Genomic DNA, 18089 nt, shown 5'->3' on the forward strand with positions numbered 1-18089 from the left:
TTTCTGTGATTACAGTTTCACTGTGTCTGCCCTCTGATGCCCTCTCGCAACACCTATCATCTTACTTGGGTTTCTCTTACCTTGGACGTGGGCTATTTCTTCATGGCTGCTCCAGCAAAGTGCAGCCACCCCTCCTACCTTGAACGTGGAGTAGCTCCTCTCAGCCCTCCTGAGCCTGTGCAGCCGCCACTCCTTGGACGTGGGATTGCTCTTCTCGGCCACCACCCTGACCTCTGCCGTGTGGTAGCTCGTTTCCGCCGCCACCCCTGACCTTGGACGTGGAGTAGCTCCTCTCAGCCGCTCTTGTGCCAATGCAGAATGGCACTCTCAGTTGCCGCCCCTGACCTTGGGCAGGGGGTAGCTCCTCTCCGCCACACTTCTGAGAGGTCCATTGCAGCTGAAGAGCTTCTGATATCTCCTTCAGATAAAGGAGAAAAGGAAAGATATAAGCATCTGAATGCAGAGCTCCAGAGAATAGCAAGGAGAGATAAGAAAGCCTTCCTCAGTGATCAATGCAAAGAAATAGAGGAAAACAACAGAATGGGAAAGACTAGAGATCTCTTCAAGAAAATTAGAGATACCAAGGGAACACTTCATGCAAAGATGGGCTCGATAAAGGACAGAAATAGTATGGACCTAACAGAAGCAGAACATATTAAGAAGAGGTGGCAAGAATACACAGAAGAACTGTACAAAAAGAGCTTCACGACCCAGATAATCACTATGGTGTGATCACTCACCTAGAGCCAGACATCCTGGAATGTGAAGTCAAGTGGGCTCTAGGAAGCATCACTACAAACAAAGCTAGTGGAGGTGATGGAATTCCAGTTGAGCTATTTCAAATCCTGAAAGATGATGCTGCAAAAGTGCTGCACTCAATATGCCAGCAAATTTGGAAAGCTCAGCAGTGGCCACAGGACTGGAGAAGTGTTGAGGTCCTTTAATGGACCGGAACCTGGTGGTCCGGAGTCAACAATAAGAAAGTAAAGGAGAAAAAGAGGCTGATATTCCTTGGTTTACGCAGAAAGCCAATAAAGCCCCTGGCATGGAGCTTGCTCTGTTCATGGAGGCCTCAGGCGCCCTCTTGATGGGGTGAAGATGCAGAGCACCTTCTCGAGAGGGTCTCAGAAGCCCGGGCAGGAAAGTGAACTCAGAGGGCCTCTGCGCTGCAAAGAAATACTGTGAGAGAGAGAAAGAAAGACAAGGGGACCAGAGCTCTGATGGAGCAAAGGTGTTTTATTCAACATTGTGTAGGTATTTATACTGTCTTACAAGATAGTTATTTTCATCAGAGATAACATCAAAACTTACAAGTTATCAAGAAAACATGAGGTTATCCATATGAAAGAGAGAGTTGTAAATAACCACTTTTACCATATGGTTCATAAAAAGGAAGAGGGTACTTATCACTGTATAGAAAAATTAATGAAGGAAAGGCCTGGATTCCTCAGTCACGGGAGAGGCTTGCCTCTCCTCTTAATTCCTGAATATTCAGGAATTAATAAGGAACAGAGAATTCCTGACAGATCCAAAGCAGCACACAGGAAGCCTCCTGTTAAATGCTTCCTGACAGAAAAGGTCAGTTTTCATTCCAATCCCAAAGAAAGGCAATGCCAAAGAATGCTCACACTACCACACAAGTGCGCTCATCTCATACGCTAGTAAAGTAATGCTCAAAATTCTCCAATCCAGGCTTCAGCAATACGTGAACCATGAAATTCCAGATATTCAAGCTGGTTTTAGAAAAGGCAGAGGAACCAGAGATCAAATTGCCAACATCCGCTGGATCATGGAAAAAGCAAGAGAGTCCCAGAAAAACATCTACTTCTGCTTTATTGACTATGCCAAAGCCTTTGACTGTGTGGATCACAATAAACTGTGGAAAATTCTGAAAGAGATGGGAATAACAGACCACCTGACCGGCCTCTTGAGAAACCTATATGCAGGTCAGGAAGCAACAGCTAGAACTGGACATGGAACAACAGACTGGTTCCAAATAGGAAAAGGAGTACATCAAGGCTGTATATTGTCTCCCTGCTTATGTAACTTCTATGCAGAGTACATCATGAGAAACGCTGGGCTGGAAGAAGCACAAGCTGGAATCAAGATTCCTGGGTGAAATATCAATAACCTCAGATATGCAGATGACACCACCCTTATGGTAGAAAGTGAAGAGGAACTAAAAAGCCTCTTGATGAAAGTGAAAGAGGAGAGTGAAAAAGTTGGCTTAAAGGTCAACATTCAGAAAACTAAGATGGTGGCATCTGGTCCCATCACTTCATGGGAAATAGTTGGGGAAACAGTGGAAACAGTGTCAGACTTTATTTTTTGGGGCTCCAAAATCACTGCAGATGGTGATTACAGCCATGAAATTAAAAAGACGCTTACTCCTTGGAAGGAAAGTTATGACCAACCTAGATAGCATATTCAAAAGCAGAGATATTACCTTGCCAACAAAGGTTCGTCCAGTCAAGGCTATGGTTTTTCCTGTGGTCATGTATGGATGTGAGAGTTGGACTGTGAAGAAGACTGAACACCGAAGAATTGATGCTTTTGAACTGTGGCATTGGAGAAGACTCTTGAGAGTCCCTTGGACTGCAAGGAGATCTAACCTGTCCATTCTGAAGGAGATCAGCCCTGGGATTTCTTTGGAAGGAATGATGCTAAAGCTGAAACTCCAATACTTTGGCCCCCTCATGCGAAGTGTTGACTCTTTGGAAAAGACTGATGCTGGGAGGGATTGGGGGCAGGAGGAGAAGGGGACGCCAGAGGATGAGATGGCTGGATGGCATCACAGACTCGATGGACATGAGTCTGAGTGAACTCCGGGAGTTGGTGATGGACAGGGAGGCCTGGCGTGCTGCGATTCATGGGGTCGCAAAGAGTCTGACACGACTTAGTGACTGAACTCTACTGAACTGAATGACTAATGTCACTGAATAGATTTTCCAGATAACAATATTGTCTACAAAGCACCATTTCTCAATAAAGCCAAGTGAGTTGCCCAGGGCAGAGATTATTTTAAATAGTAGATTATTTAGAAATGTGAATTCAGGAAATAGGGACAGTATTTACAATAAAGTTTTGGTCTAATTTGCAAAAAGAAAACAAACCAAAAGATGCAGAAAACAACTTACTTAAATGTCTTTGTGACTGATACTCTAGGTTTGTATTCAAATAGTAAAACCAATTTTTGTTATCTATAATTTTTAACCTAAAAGTTATCTATAATTTTTAATCTAAGAGCTCTTTGTTATTTTCATTCTTTATTTGTTTTCTCATTCTTTTGAATGAATTTGATTCATTCCCTTTCTGTTCTTAAAATCTATTCCGGTGCTTTCCTCCCTGCCCCACAATAAATTGTGCAATCATTTATTTTAACCTATTTCTTCTCTTCCACATGACTAGTTTCTTCTTTGTTTGCCTCACATTGGCTTTCAGCTCACATTTCAGGATAGCCTTCTGGTTGCCATACCTGGGATCTCTGTGAATGTCCTTGTCCAGAGCCCCCCAGACCGCAGATCTCTAGGAACCCCATGCTTCTGGGAGCAGCCTCAACTCTGGATAAGCAGGGGTGGGCTAGTCTGAAAGTGTTCCATCAAAGCCCACATTTGTCTCTATTGTTCTGTCTTGTCTTGCCTAACAAGGGTTTGTTGTTGCCTAATTAATCATTTAGTTTTAAGCAAAAACCTCTGCAAGGTGTTGCTAGCTGTTGGGGAAGACTTTCCCGCTGGAGGGTGTGAAGTGGAGTTGGGACCAGCAACTTGTCTCCATGGCTACCACTTCCTCATCCATTCATCCGTCATCACTCTTTCTCCTCAAAAAGTATGGAATCATCAAATCACCCTTGTTCTCTAAATTCTCTTCCTCTGTGATCCTATGACTTTATATTCATTTTGCATAAAAGAATGATTTCAGAGATGGGATGGGAAGAGGTGGAGGGGAACGTGGAGTAGCTCCTCTCAGCCCTCCTGAGCCTGTGCAGCCGCCACTCCTTGGACGTGGGATTGCTCTTCTCGGCCACCACCCTGACCTCTGCCGTGTGGTAGCTCGTTTCCGCCGCCACCCCTGACCTTGGACGTGGAGTAGCTCCTCTCAGCCGCTCTTGTGCCAATGCAGAATGGCACTCTCAGTTGCCGCCCCTGACCTTGGGCAGGGGGTAGCTCCTCTCCGCCACACTTCTGAGAGGTCCATTGCAGCTGAAGAGCTTCTGATATCTCCTTCAGATAAAGGAGAAAAGGAAAGATATAAGCATCTGAATGCAGAGCTCCAGAGAATAGCAAGGAGAGATAAGAAAGCCTTCCTCAGTGATCAATGCAAAGAAATAGAGGAAAACAACAGAATGGGAAAGACTAGAGATCTCTTCAAGAAATTAGAGATACCAAGGGAACACTTCATGCAAAGATGGGCTCGATAAAGGACAGAAATAGTATGGACCTAACAGAAGCAGAACATATTAAGAAGAGGTGGCAAGAATACACAGAAGAACTGTACAAAAAGAGCTTCACGACCCAGATAATCACTATGGTGTGATCACTCACCTAGAGCCAGACATCCTGGAATGTGAAGTCAAGTGGGCTCTAGGAAGCATCACTACAAACAAAGCTAGTGGAGGTGATGGAATTCCAGTTGAGCTATTTCAAATCCTGAAAGATGATGCTGCAAAAGTGCTGCACTCAATATGCCAGCAAATTTGGAAAGCTCAGCAGTGGCCACAGGACTGGAGAAGTGTTGAGGTCCTTTAATGGACCGGAACCTGGTGGTCCGGAGTCAACAATAAGAAAGTAAAGGAGAAAAAGAGGCTGATATTCCTTGGTTTACGCAGAAAGCCAATAAAGCCCCTGGCATGGAGCTTGCTCTGTTCATGGAGGCCTCAGGCGCCCTCTTGATGGGGTGAAGATGCAGAGCACCTTCTCGAGAGGGTCTCAGAAGCCCGGGCAGGAAAGTGAACTCAGAGGGCCTCTGCGCTGCAAAGAAATACTGTGAGAGAGAGAAAGAAAGACAAGGGGACCAGAGCTCTGATGGAGCAAAGGTGTTTTATTCAACATTGTGTAGGTATTTATACTGTCTTACAAGATAGTTATTTTCATCAGAGATAACATCAAAACTTACAAGTTATCAAGAAAACATGAGGTTATCCATATGAAAGAGAGAGTTGTAAATAACCACTTTTACCATATGGTTCATAAAAAGGAAGAGGGTACTTATCACTGTATAGAAAAATTAATGAAGGAAAGGCCTGGATTCCTCAGTCACGGGAGAGGCTTGCCTCTCCTCTTAATTCCTGAATATTCAGGAATTAATAAGGAACAGAGAATTCCTGACAGATCCAAGCAGCACACAGGAAGCCTCCTGTTAAATGCTTCCTGACAGAAAAGGTCAGTTTTCATTCCAATCCCAAAGAAAGGCAATGCCAAAGAATGCTCACACTACCACACAAGTGCGCTCATCTCATACGCTAGTAAAGTAATGCTCAAAATTCTCCAATCCAGGCTTCAGCAATACGTGAACCATGAAATTCCAGATATTCAAGCTGGTTTTAGAAAAGGCAGAGGAACCAGAGATCAAATTGCCAACATCCGCTGGATCATGGAAAAAGCAAGAGAGTCCCAGAAAAACATCTACTTCTGCTTTATTGACTATGCCAAAGCCTTGACTGTGTGGATCACAATAAACTGTGGAAATTCTGAAAGAGATGGGAATAACAGACCACCTGACCGGCCTCTTGAGAAACCTATATGCAGGTCAGGAAGCAACAGCTAGAACTGGACATGGAACAACAGACTGGTTCCAAATAGGAAAAGGAGTACATCAAGGCTGTATATTGTCTCCCTGCTTATGTAACTTCTATGCAGAGTACATCATGAGAAACGCTGGGCTGGAAGAAGCACAAGCTGGAATCAAGATTCCTGGGTGAAATATCAATAACCTCAGATATGCAGATGACACCACCCTTATGGTAGAAAGTGAAGAGGAACTAAAAAGCCTCTTGATGAAAGTGAAAGAGGAGAGTGAAAAAGTTGGCTTAAAGGTCAACATTCAGAAAACTAAGATGGTGGCATCTGGTCCCATCACTTCATGGGAAATAGTTGGGGAAACAGTGGAAACAGTGTCAGACTTTATTTTTTGGGGCTCCAAAATCACTGCAGATGGTGATTACAGCCATGAAATTAAAAGACGCTTACTCCTTGGAAGGAAAGTTATGACCAACCTAGATAGCATATTCAAAAGCAGAGATATTACCTTGCCAACAAAGGTCCGTCTAGTCAAGGCTATGGTTTTTCCAGTGGTCATGTATGGATGTGAGAGTTCGACTGTGAAGAAAGCTGAGCTCCGAAGAATTGGTGCTTTTGAACTGTGGTGTTGGAGAAGACTCTTGGGGATCCCTTGGACTTCAAGGAGATCCAACCAGTCCATCCTAAAGGAGATCAGTCCTGGGTGTTCATTGGAAGGACTGATGTTGAAGCTGAAACTCCAATACTTTGGCTACCTCATGCGAAGTGTTGACTCATTGGAAAAGACCCTGATGTTGTGAGGGATTGGGGGCAGGAGGAGAAGGGGACGACAGAGGATGAGATGGCTGGATGGCATCACTGACTCGATGGACATGAGTTTGAGTGAACTCTAGGAGTTGGTGATGGACAGGGAGGCCTGGTGTGCTGCGATTCATGGGGTCTCAAAGTGTCAGAAACAACTGAGGGACTGAACTGAACTGAACTGAATGGATATTGAACAGGCATTGCATAGACTAAAATGTGCCATACTGTTGCTATGTAACTATGCAGTACATACTGGATACAGTTTATTAAGAGTATTACAGAAAAGTGATAATGAAGCTCATGGAGTGTTATGGATTCAATTGTGTCTCACTCCTCCAAAATTATATGTTGAAACCTTAACCCTCCAGTAACTCAGAATGTGATTGTGTTTGGAGATAAGGTCTTTAAAAAGATAATTAAGTGGGGCCATTAGGGCAGCTTCTGATCCAATATGACTGCTGCTGCTGCTGCTGCTGCTGCTAAGTCACTTCAGTCGTGTCTGACTCTGTGCGACCCCATAGACGGCAGCCCACCAGGCTCCCCCGTCCCTGGGATTCTCCAGGCAAGAACACTGGAGTGGGTTGCCATTTCCTTCTCCAATGCATGAAAGTGAAAAGTGAAAGGGAAGTCGCTCAGTCATGTCCGACTCCTAGCGACCCCATGGACTGCAGCCTACCAGGCTCCTCAGTCCATGGGATTCTCCAGGCAAGAGTACTGGAGTGGGGTGCCATTGCCTTCTCCGTCCAATATGACTAACGTCCTTATAGGAAGAGATTAGGACACAAACAACACAGATGTAGGGATAACCATGTAAATTCACAGGAAGGAGGTGTCCATCTGCAAACCAAGGAGTGAGGGGTCAGAATAAACAAATCCACTGACACCTTGAACTAGCCTCCAGAACTGTGAGAAAATATATTTCTGTCATTTCAGCCACCCAGTCTGTGGATTTTGTTACAGCAGCCCTAGAAAACTAAAGCATGAAAATAACATAATTTCCAAATTAATTAGACAACTATGTAGAACTTAACGGAAGTACAGTGATGGCATAGGTAACACAGAGCTCATTTAAGGCTCATTTACATGGCTTTTCACTGAATTCAACTTTATTCTATCACATACAGCTTCCTGTGATACTCTCATGCAAGTAAATTCCTGTCAGGGTTTAAAAACCCTCAAATTTCGGCTTTTTTATACTCAGGCTTTTATATTACTGCTCTTTTATAATCACGCTTACATCATCTTCCTAGAAGACTTAATGTAAAAGTCTATATGTTTCTATTTAAAAGGTGGTTATAAATACTAGATATTTTGTCCCTTGAACAAAACTGAACAAGAGCATGTTTACATACTTATTCAGCAAGAGAAACTAAGGTCTGCCTAGAGAGGTCGCCCTAAAAAATACCCATGACTCAGCATCCCAGGGTTCTGGAAAGCCATTAGTCCCACTGTCTAACTCCAAAGACTGTTGTCATAAATCCTTCTCCTCAGCAGATGTTCACACTTCAACAATGTGACTGTTAGTAAACGTGAAGTGAGTATTGATATTTTGCAACAGTTGGAGAATGACAAATTCAAGGCCCTGCAAAATTCAGGGCCCTGCATCTATATAGATGCCATAAGAGTTAATACAGAGGCCTTTAGATGAGAAGAGGAAACAATTACAACATAAACCTATTAGCCCTTGAAAAAGTTGAAACTCACATCCTCTGCTTTCCTTCTCTTAATTTAGGATTGCTATACCAGACATGAACATTGGGCCATAAACTCAGCTGTGCTAGAACTGCAGATTTATGTATCTCTTTAGAGTTCATTTTAATTCCCATAATGATCTTCCATTCCACTGCCATGCTGGTTATACTCCATCTGCCCCATATCCAATCTCACCTCCTCCCCTGCTTGGTTCTGTGCCCCAGGATGCTAACCTCTATAAGCTGTATATCACACACTCCCTTGTTCTTGGGGCTTCCAGGTAGATTTGACCAATGGAATGAGAAAGCAGGTGATAGCCAATTCCCCACCCTCACGTCTTTGCTGTTGGGCAAAGCCCTCAGCAGGATACAGCAACCTTTTGCGATGTAGGGCAGAATACTGGTTTGTGGAGAAATCTATGAATTCCTAGGTAAAGTGATGTCAGACAGGCTGGAGCAAGGCATGTAGGAGAGAAATCTTTCCAAATGTTAACAGTCATTTTAGGGGACTTCCCTGGTGGACTTCAACCAAAACTGAAGATGATACATATTCCATTGGGCAACTCTAAATGTAAATGAACTCAGCCTGTGTAACCACTAGTGGTTCAGTGGTTGACTCTGCCTTCCAGTGCAAGGGGTGCAAATTCAAGCCCCGGTTGGGGACGTAAGATCTCACATCCCACAAGCTGTGGGGTGTAGCCAAAAGATTAAACAAAAAACTCAGTCATTTTAGCTCAATTGGTTCTTACTGGCTGAACATCAATCCTTATTCTTCTCCAATCCATGACCCTCCCTGTGGGAGTTAGTGTGAGGTTTCTGCTAGACTATCCTGTGGCCTAAATGAGGCACACTGACCTCACAGAATTACAACCCAATATTTTCAAAAAGAAAACAAAACTTTGATTCCATAGTATCAATAAACATCTTAACTACTATGAGCCTCAACTTCTTCAACCAAAAGTGAAGATGATACATATCCCATTGGATAACTCTAAAGGTAAATTAGCTTAGCATGTGTAATACGCTCAGTAATATGAATGGCACCTAGTTTAAGGATAGTACTGGAGCAACCAGTACCAGTCTATGATCTAAATGAGGCAAAGTGAAATACATACATACATGTATGCTTTGAATTTATAATCAATATGAGCAAGTATATATACTTGATAAAGCAATACAAAAATCATTACTTTTCAAAATAATATGAAATATTTTCTTTTATTTTATTGCTTGGATTTACTTTTTCAATGGAAAAATCAGGATGGATCCATCCCCTGTTTGTTACAAGATAAAATTCTGTGACATTGTAATATCAACCTTACCCCAGCACAGTCCTGCCCACTCTCAACAGTTGCACTTTTACTGTGTTTTTCTCTCCTAAATCAGAAGAAAGTACTTTATTTTAGATTCTGAAAAGTTTTAAAATAAGCAAGGATAGTATTTTTACATTGAAATGAACCATCTGGTCATTTTATCCCATGCTAAAACTAACATCCAGAGTTACTGTAATGTTTATTTATTGGATTATTTATTCATGAAAATAATATCACAACTAATAAATTGCCATGAGTAGTCAGGAACTGCTTTCAACAATTTCTTTTCCTTTTTTATGCAATAAAATTATCTTTAAGAACTAGAATTTAAAAATGTCTATGAAAATTTGAACATTAGGAAATCTAGATACATACTTTAATTCTGCCACCAGTAATTTCATAATTGCCAACAATTCACTCAATTTCTTCACCAGCTAAATATATGATTGTGATAGGTGATCCTTAAGGAACACTTCAAATCAAATATTATATCTTGGTATTCCTGAAGTATTTTTAGCATAAAATAGCACCTAACAAGGAGAAGGCAATGGCACCCCACTCCAGTACTCTTGCCTGGAAAATCCCATGGATGGAGGAGCCTGGAAGGCTTCAGTCCATAGGGTCGCTGAAGGTCGGACACGACTGAGCAACTTCACTTTCACTTTTCACTTTCATGCATTGGAGAAGGAAATTGCAACCCACTCCAGTGTTCTCGCCTGGAGAATCCCAGGGATGGCGGAGCCTGGTGGGATGCCGTCTATGGGATCACACAGAGTTGGACACAACTGAAGCAACTTAGCAGCAGCAGCAGCAGCACCTACCATACTTTCAACATATTCATATACTTACTAGGGCTTTCCTGGTAGCTCAGCTGGTAAAGAATCCGCCTGCCATGCAGGAGACTTTGGTTTGATTCCTGGGTTGGAAAGATCCCTTGGAGAAGGAATAGGCTACCTACTCGGGTATTCTTGGGCTTTCCTGGTGGTCTTTCCTAGGTATATCTCCTAGTCCAATGCATAGAAATAGAAAGTTGGTAAAGTTGGTAAAGTATCCACCTATAATGCAGAAAACCTGGTTTCGATCACTGTGTTGGAACGATCCCCTGGAGAAGGGAATGGCTACCAAGCCAGGGTTGGGAAGATCCCCTGGAGAAGGGAAGGGCTACCAATCCAGGGTTGGGAAGATCCCCTGGAGAAGGGAAGGGCTACCAATCCAGGGTTGGGAAGATCCCCTGGAGAAGGGAAGGGCTACCAATCCAGGGTTGGGAAGATCCCCTGGAGAAGGGAAGGGCTACCCACTCCAGTAGAATTCCTGGAGAATTCCATGGACAGAAGAACCTGGCAGGCTATTGTCCATGGGGTTACAAAGAGTCAGATACCACTGAGCAACTTTCACTTTCATACATTCAGCAATTATATCTTGAGCCATATGTGTTTAATAATCACAGCAAACCTACTTTGCAAATAAGAAATAAACTGTGATGTTAAGTCAGGATCTTACAGGTAGTTAGAGAAGAGTCATGGCTTGAAATGGTCATTTTGAATTCAAATTCTATTGTCCTGTAAATATTGCCTTCTTTTTATTATGATTTTCCAAGATACACTGAAAGCTTAAATGACTGAAAATAAAGTTTCACAAGTAATCAGTCAGCCAGGAATTAGATAAGCAGCAATTTTAGTAAATTTGAAACACTGATAGGTATTCAAAATGTGTCAGTTAAGAAATGTGGAGATATTCTTAATCCTTTTATAAATAAACTATGGATATAATTCTGCATTTACAGAGAACAGAAAAATAACAGCTTCAAGAAAGAACACCCTCTTTCTGCCTCAATGGAGCCAGAGATTGTTTTACTCTAAGCAAATACCAGGGGTGTGGCACCTGCTGCCTATTTTCCTGCTGTGCTTCTCAGGCAGGTGTTCTTTGTTGACTGCCTGTGGAATTCAATGGATGGTTGGCTCATAATCTGCAAATCGTTGCTTACATATTTATTTTTATAGTCAGTAGACTGTTTTCTGGATAAATTATACCAGTTTCCTAAAATTTACATGAAAACAATGACTCTGCTTTCTACTGGTGGAAGTTTCAAAAAGACTCACAAGCTAGGAATGTTTGTAACTCTTCTATAAGTAGAAAAGACTAGGAAAAATAAGCTCAAATGAATACTTAAAAATTTAACACACTTTAGCTTAGTAAAGGGGAGTGACAATGGCCATTTCTATGGCTGTGTTGTGGGGATTAAAATAATTATATAGACAAAACATTGTTTTCTTAAATGTGAGATGAAACTGCTCTTGGCTAACCATTAATCTCATTTATAAAGTCTTAAAAAATATCTTTCTGAAACAGTGATGACATTTTCTTTCATACTATGCAATGTTTTTCTACACAGAGTGCTGTAAAAAATAATCCTTGGGGATACAGAACTTGAACTTCAGTTCTATTTATTGATGCAAAAGCATCAGTAAATAGAAATGTCAGTAATTAGAATCAGTAAATAGAAATGACACATCATTTCTATTTGGATACAGTCTGATGTCAGTTCTTCTGAGTCATTGAAATTAAATCTCAAAGTACTTATTTCCCTGGATAATGCAATAGAAAAAAAAAAAAACCATCAATTGATTGATAAATTTTTACAGCCAATGCTATGGTATCAGGACCCCAGGCAATTAGACATTTCAAGCTCAGTATATCTACTATTTGCTGATGACATGGTCTTTTACGTACAAAGCCCTTGAGATTCCACAAAAAACTTAGAATAAATGAATTCAACAAAGTAGCAAGATACAAAATCAACACAAACAACTGAGTTTCATTTCTGTATACTATAAAGAATAATTTGAAAATGAAATAAAGAAAACAATTTCATTTACAATATCATCAAAAGGAATGAAATACCTAGGAATAAACCTAAACAGGGATATGAAAGATTTGTACATTGAAAATTACAAAACACTGCTGAAAGGAAGTAAAGAAGACACAAATAAATGAAAGACACTCTGTGTTCATGGACTGGAAGATTTAATATTGTTAAAATGTCCATAAGGTCTGAAGTGATTTTCCTATTCAATGCAATTTCTATACAAATCTCAACAATATTTATTTCACAGAAATAGAAAAATATCCTAAAATTCTGATGGAATCTCAATGGAACCTAAATAACCAAACAACCTTAAGAAAGAAGAACAAATTTGTAGGCATTATACTTCCTAATTTCCAAACATATTACAAATCTACAGTAATAAAACCAGCAGCATGATACTGTCATAAAGACGGACAAATAGACCAATAGACTAGAACAAAGATCCCAGTATCAACCTCCACATACATTATCAAATGATCTTCAGCCAGGGTGCTAAGACCACTCAATAGGGAAAAGACAGTCTCTTCAACAAATGGTGTTGGGTAATGGATATCCACATTCAAAAATGGAAAACGGACCTTTTTCTTACACTATATACAAAAGTTGAATCAAAGTAGATTATAGAACTAAACATAAGACTTATAAAACTAGAAGAAAACATTGGGAAGCTTCATGACATTAGACTTGGCAATGAGTTCTTGAATATGATACAAAAAGCACAAACAAAAAGAGCAAAAATAGACATTAATCTAAAACCTTTGTGCATCAATGGAAACAATCAACAGAGTAAATAAGAAACATCTAATGGGAGAAAATATTTACAAATCATATATCTGATAAAGGATTGATATCCAGAATATATATAGAACTACAACTTGACAACAAAACATAAACCAATTAAAAATGGAACAGGACATTAATAGATATTTCTCAAAAGGGGATATTTTGTTGTTGTTCAGTAGCTAAGTTGTGTCTGACCATTTGCAACCCCATGGACTGCACCAGGCCAGACTTCCTTGTTCTTCACTATCTCTCAGAGTTTGCTCAGATTCATGTCCATTGAATCAGTGATGCTATCTAACTATGTCATCCTCTGCCACTCCCTTCTCCTCAATCTTTCCCAGCATCAGGGTCTTTTCCAATGAGTTGGCTCTTCGCATCAGGTGGCAAAAGTATTGGAGCTTCAACTTCAGTATCAGTCTTTCAAATGAGTATTCAGGATTGATTTATTTTAGAATTAACTGGTTTGATCTCCTGGTGGTCCAAAGGACTCTCAAGAGTCTTCTCCAGCACCATAATTCAAAAGCATCAATTCTTTAGCGCTCAACCTTCTTTATGGTCCAGCTCTCATATCTGTACATGACTACTGGAAAAGTCCATACCTTTGACTATACGGACTTTTGTCAGCAGAGTGATGTCTCTGCTTTTGAATAGCAGAGTGATGTCTCTGCTTTTGAATACATCATCTAGGTTTGTCATAGCTTTCCTTCCAAGGAGCAAATGCCTTTTAATTTCATGGCTTCAGTCACTGTCAGCAGTGATTTTGGAGCCCAAGAAAATAAAATATGTGTCTGCTTCCACTTTTTCCCCTTCAATTAATATTTACCATGAAGTGATGGGACCGGATGCCATGATCTTTGTTTCTCGAATGTTGAGTTTCAAGCCAGCTTTTTCACTCTCCTCTTTCACCTCCATCAAGAAACTCTTTAGTTCCTCCTCACGCTCTGCCATTAGAATGGCATCATCTTCGTGTCTGAGGTTGTTGATGTTTCTCCTGGCAATCTTGATTCTAGCTTGTAATTCACCCAACCTGGCATTTCACATGATGTACTCTGCATAAAAGTTAAATAAACAGGGTGACAATATATGGCCTTGTTGTAGTCCTTTCCCAATTTTGGACCAGTCCGTTGTTCCATGTCTGGTTCTAACTGTTGCTTCTTGACCTGCATACAGGCTTCTCAGAAGACAGGTAAGGTGGTCTGGTATTCCCATCTCTTTCAGAATTTTCTACAGTTTGTTGTGATCCACAGTCAAAGGCTTTCATGAAGTCAATGAAGCAGAAGTAGATGCTTTTCTGGAATTTCTTTGCTTTCTCTATGATTCAACAAATGATGGCAATTTGATCTCTGGTTCCTCTGCCTTTTCTAAACCCAGCTTGTACATCCAGAAGTTCTCAATTCATGTACTGCTGAAGTCTAGTTTGAAGTATTTTGAGCATAACCTTGATAGCATTGAAATGAGTACAACCAGATGGTAGTTTTGGCATTTTTTGGCACTGCCCTTCTTTAGGACTGGAATGAAAAGTGACCTTTTTCAGTCCTGTGCTCACTGTTGAGTTTTCCAAATTTGCTGATATATTGAGTGCAGCAGTTTAATAGTGTCATCTTTTAGGATTTCAAATAGCTTAGCAGGAATTTCATCACCTCCACTAGCTTTATTTGTAGTAATGTTTCCTAAGGCCCACCTGACTTCACACTACAGAATGTCTCACTCTAGGTGAATGACCACATCATTATGGTTATCCTGTTCATTAGGATCTTTTTGTATAGTTCTTCTGTGTATTCTTAATCTCTTCTACTTTTATTAGGTCCTGTTTCTGTCCTTTATCATGCCCATTCTTGCATGAAATGGTCCCTTGATAATTCTAACTTTCTTGAAGAGATCTCTAGTCCTTCTCATTCTATTGTTTTCTTCTATTTCTTTGCACTGTTCATTTAAGAAGGCCTTTTTATCTCTCCTTGCTATTCTCTGAAACTCTGCATTCAGTTGTATATATTTTTCAATTTCTCCCCTGCCTTTCACTTCTCTTCTTTCCTCAGCTATTTGTAAAGCCTCCTCAGACAACCACTTTTCCTGCTTGCATTTCTTTTTCTCTGGGATGATTTACCGCCTCCTGTATAATGTTATGAACCTCTGTCTGCAGTTCTTCAGGCACTCTATGAGATCTAATCCCTTGAATCTATTTGTCACCTTCACTGTATAATCATATGGGATTTGATTTAGGTCATGTCTGAATGGCCTAGTGGTTTTCCCTTTTTTCTTCAGTTTAGCCCTGAATTTTGCAATAAGGAGCTCATAATTAGTTCCAGGTCTTGTTTTGTCTGACTGTATAGAGCTTATCCATCTTCAGATGCAAAGGTGCATATATAAATGGCCAAGTATGAAAAGATGATAAACATCACTAATCATTCAGGAAATAGAAATTAAAACCACAATGAGATATCACTCCACATTTCTTTACTATCAAAAAGGTAGAAATAACATGTGTTGGAGAGGATGTGGAGAAAATGGAACCCTTGCAGATTGTTGTGGGATTGCAAAATGGTGGAACTGCCATAAAAACCAGAATGGAGGTTTCTCAAAAAATTAAAACCATAACTACCATATGATTCAGAAATCTCCCTTCTGGGTATATATCCAAAAGACTTGATAGCAAGGTATCAAAAAGATACTTGCACCCAAATGTTCATTGCAACATGATTCACAGGAGCCCAGAGATGGAAGAAACCTAATGTTTGTTGAGAAATACACAGATAAATAAAATGTAGTATATACATACACTGGAATATTATTGAGTCTTAGAAAGAAGGAAATTTTGTCACATGCTACAATGTAGATGAACTTTGAGGATACGATGCTAAGTGAATTAATCCAGTCCCCAAAATATAAGTACTGTATATTTAACTTAAATGAAACATCTAAGTAGTCAAATTCATAGAAACAGAAAATAATGGTTTCCAGGGGCCAGGGGAAAGCAGGAAAGGGGAGCTGCTGATTAATGGGCATAGAGTTTGAGATTTACAAGATGAAAAAGTTCTGGAGATCTGTTTCACAATAAAGTGAATATACTTAATGCTAGTGAACTGTGTCTTAAAAATGGCTAGGATGGTAAATTTATGTTATGTGTTTTTTTACAGCAATTAAAATAATTATAACTAGATTAGTTCAACAAGAATATTGTCAATTTTATTTGTTCTCTTAAAAGAGAATATACAGTTGACTCAAACAACATGGGAGTTAGGGGTGCTTAGCCTCGCAGTCCAAAATCTACATATACCTTTACAGTTGGCACTCTGTATTCATGGTTCTGTATCCCTGGATTCAACCAACCATGATGGATTGTGTAGTGCTGTAGTGTGCACTTATTGAAAAAAATCCATGTATAAGTGGACCCTGACTGTTCAAATTTGTGTAGTTCAAGGGTCAACTGTAGTTCCTACTAACATTTAACAAGTTTCTCCTACAGCACTCACCTAGCCTGTGAAATATATATTTTAGAGCACTGATCTGAGGAAATGTACTTTCAAACAAAGACTGAATGGTAATTACCTTCAGTCTATACAGCAGAACCACAACAATACTCATAGTGATTATTTGGCTGTCAGTAGCACCAAAAGTAATATTTAAGATCAAATTCCATATAATTTCAGCCATCTTAAGAGAAAGAATATTGGAGTGTGGCCATCTTTGTCTTTATGAAATATACTTAAAATTTAAATCCGTGTGGAATGATCATTACAAATAAGGCTACTAATCTTATTCATGTTGCTGCTGCTAAGTCACTTCAGTCGTGTCCGACTCTGTGCAACCCCATAGACGGCAGCCCACCAGGCTCCCCTGTCCCTGGGATTCTCCAGGCAAGAACACTGGAGTGGGTTGCCATTTCCTTCTCCAATGCATGAAACTGAAAAGTGAAAGTGAAGTCGCTCGGTCGTGTCCGACCCTCAGCGACCCCATGGACTGCAGCCTACCAGGCTCCTCCATCCATGGGATTTTCCAGGCAAAAGTACTGGAGTGGGGTAGGTTTGCTTTTCACATCATGACAAAAAATAAGCCCTTCCTACATACAGGACCATTTTCCTAGGTCAGAAGACTCTACCTGCCAAACTGCCAGTAAACAAAATACTATTCTGTCATTGAACTATTTCATATTTTAGCTCTTTGGATCCAAGTTTCTTGGAAGAAATTAGTGTAGATCAGGGATTCATTTCTTTTATTACAACCATAGGGATAAAATAAACTCCAGAAGCTTTTTGTTTTTGTTGTTAAATGTCTCTTAGCAACATTTTGTGCAATGAAGAGTTTTCTCTTTTAAAAATACTGCTTATAAATGTGCATCTAACCTTTTACCTATGGTAGAAATGTTAGAGTCATCCTTCACATTTTCCTTTTCCTTAGAAAAAAATCACCATGATTTGCTTATTTTATCAAATAATGTAAACAAATCTATTCTTTTGTTATCAACAGCTAGTGTTGAGCTTATTAAGAATGTAAACTCTGGAACAACAAACTCCTGGGTTTATTCCAAGCTCATCTAACTCTTAAATCTGATCTTCAACAAAGTACTTAAGCTTTCTCCATTGTGGTTTCCTAAAAATGCACATAATAATAATTTCCGTTCATATGATATTTGTATTAAATGACTTGTTACACTAAAAATTATATATTTGGCACATTTGTTGTTGTTGTTGTTTAATTGCTAAAGTGTCCGACTCTTTTGTGATCCTATGAACCTCTCAGGCTCCTCTGTCCATGGGATTCCTCAGGCAAGAATACTGGAGTGGGTTGCTATTTCCTCCTGGGATCTTCTTGACCCAGTAATCGAACTTACATCTCCTGCTTGGCAGGCAGATTCTTTACCACTGCACCACCAGGCTGACATCTAAATAATGTTAACTTT

General features: G+C 40.2%; 1 long non-coding RNA gene across 1 annotated transcript in view; it reads right to left on the minus strand.

Annotated features, from left to right (window-relative positions):
• Window positions 1–3975: 3975 nt before the first annotated feature.
• The window catches only part of LOC104970580 (uncharacterized), a 29820-nt gene continuing 15706 nt past the window's right edge, over window positions 3976–18089 (minus strand). Inside the window, exon 4 of the long non-coding RNA XR_817062.4 lies at window positions 3976–4220. This is a non-coding gene — a long non-coding RNA (uncharacterized lncRNA). The remainder of the gene's footprint in view (window positions 4221–18089) is intronic.

The sequence above is a fragment of the Bos taurus genome, chromosome X (assembly GCF_002263795.3).
Source record: "Bos taurus isolate L1 Dominette 01449 registration number 42190680 breed Hereford chromosome X, ARS-UCD2.0, whole genome shotgun sequence".
NCBI lineage: Eukaryota > Metazoa > Chordata > Mammalia > Artiodactyla > Bovidae > Bos > Bos taurus.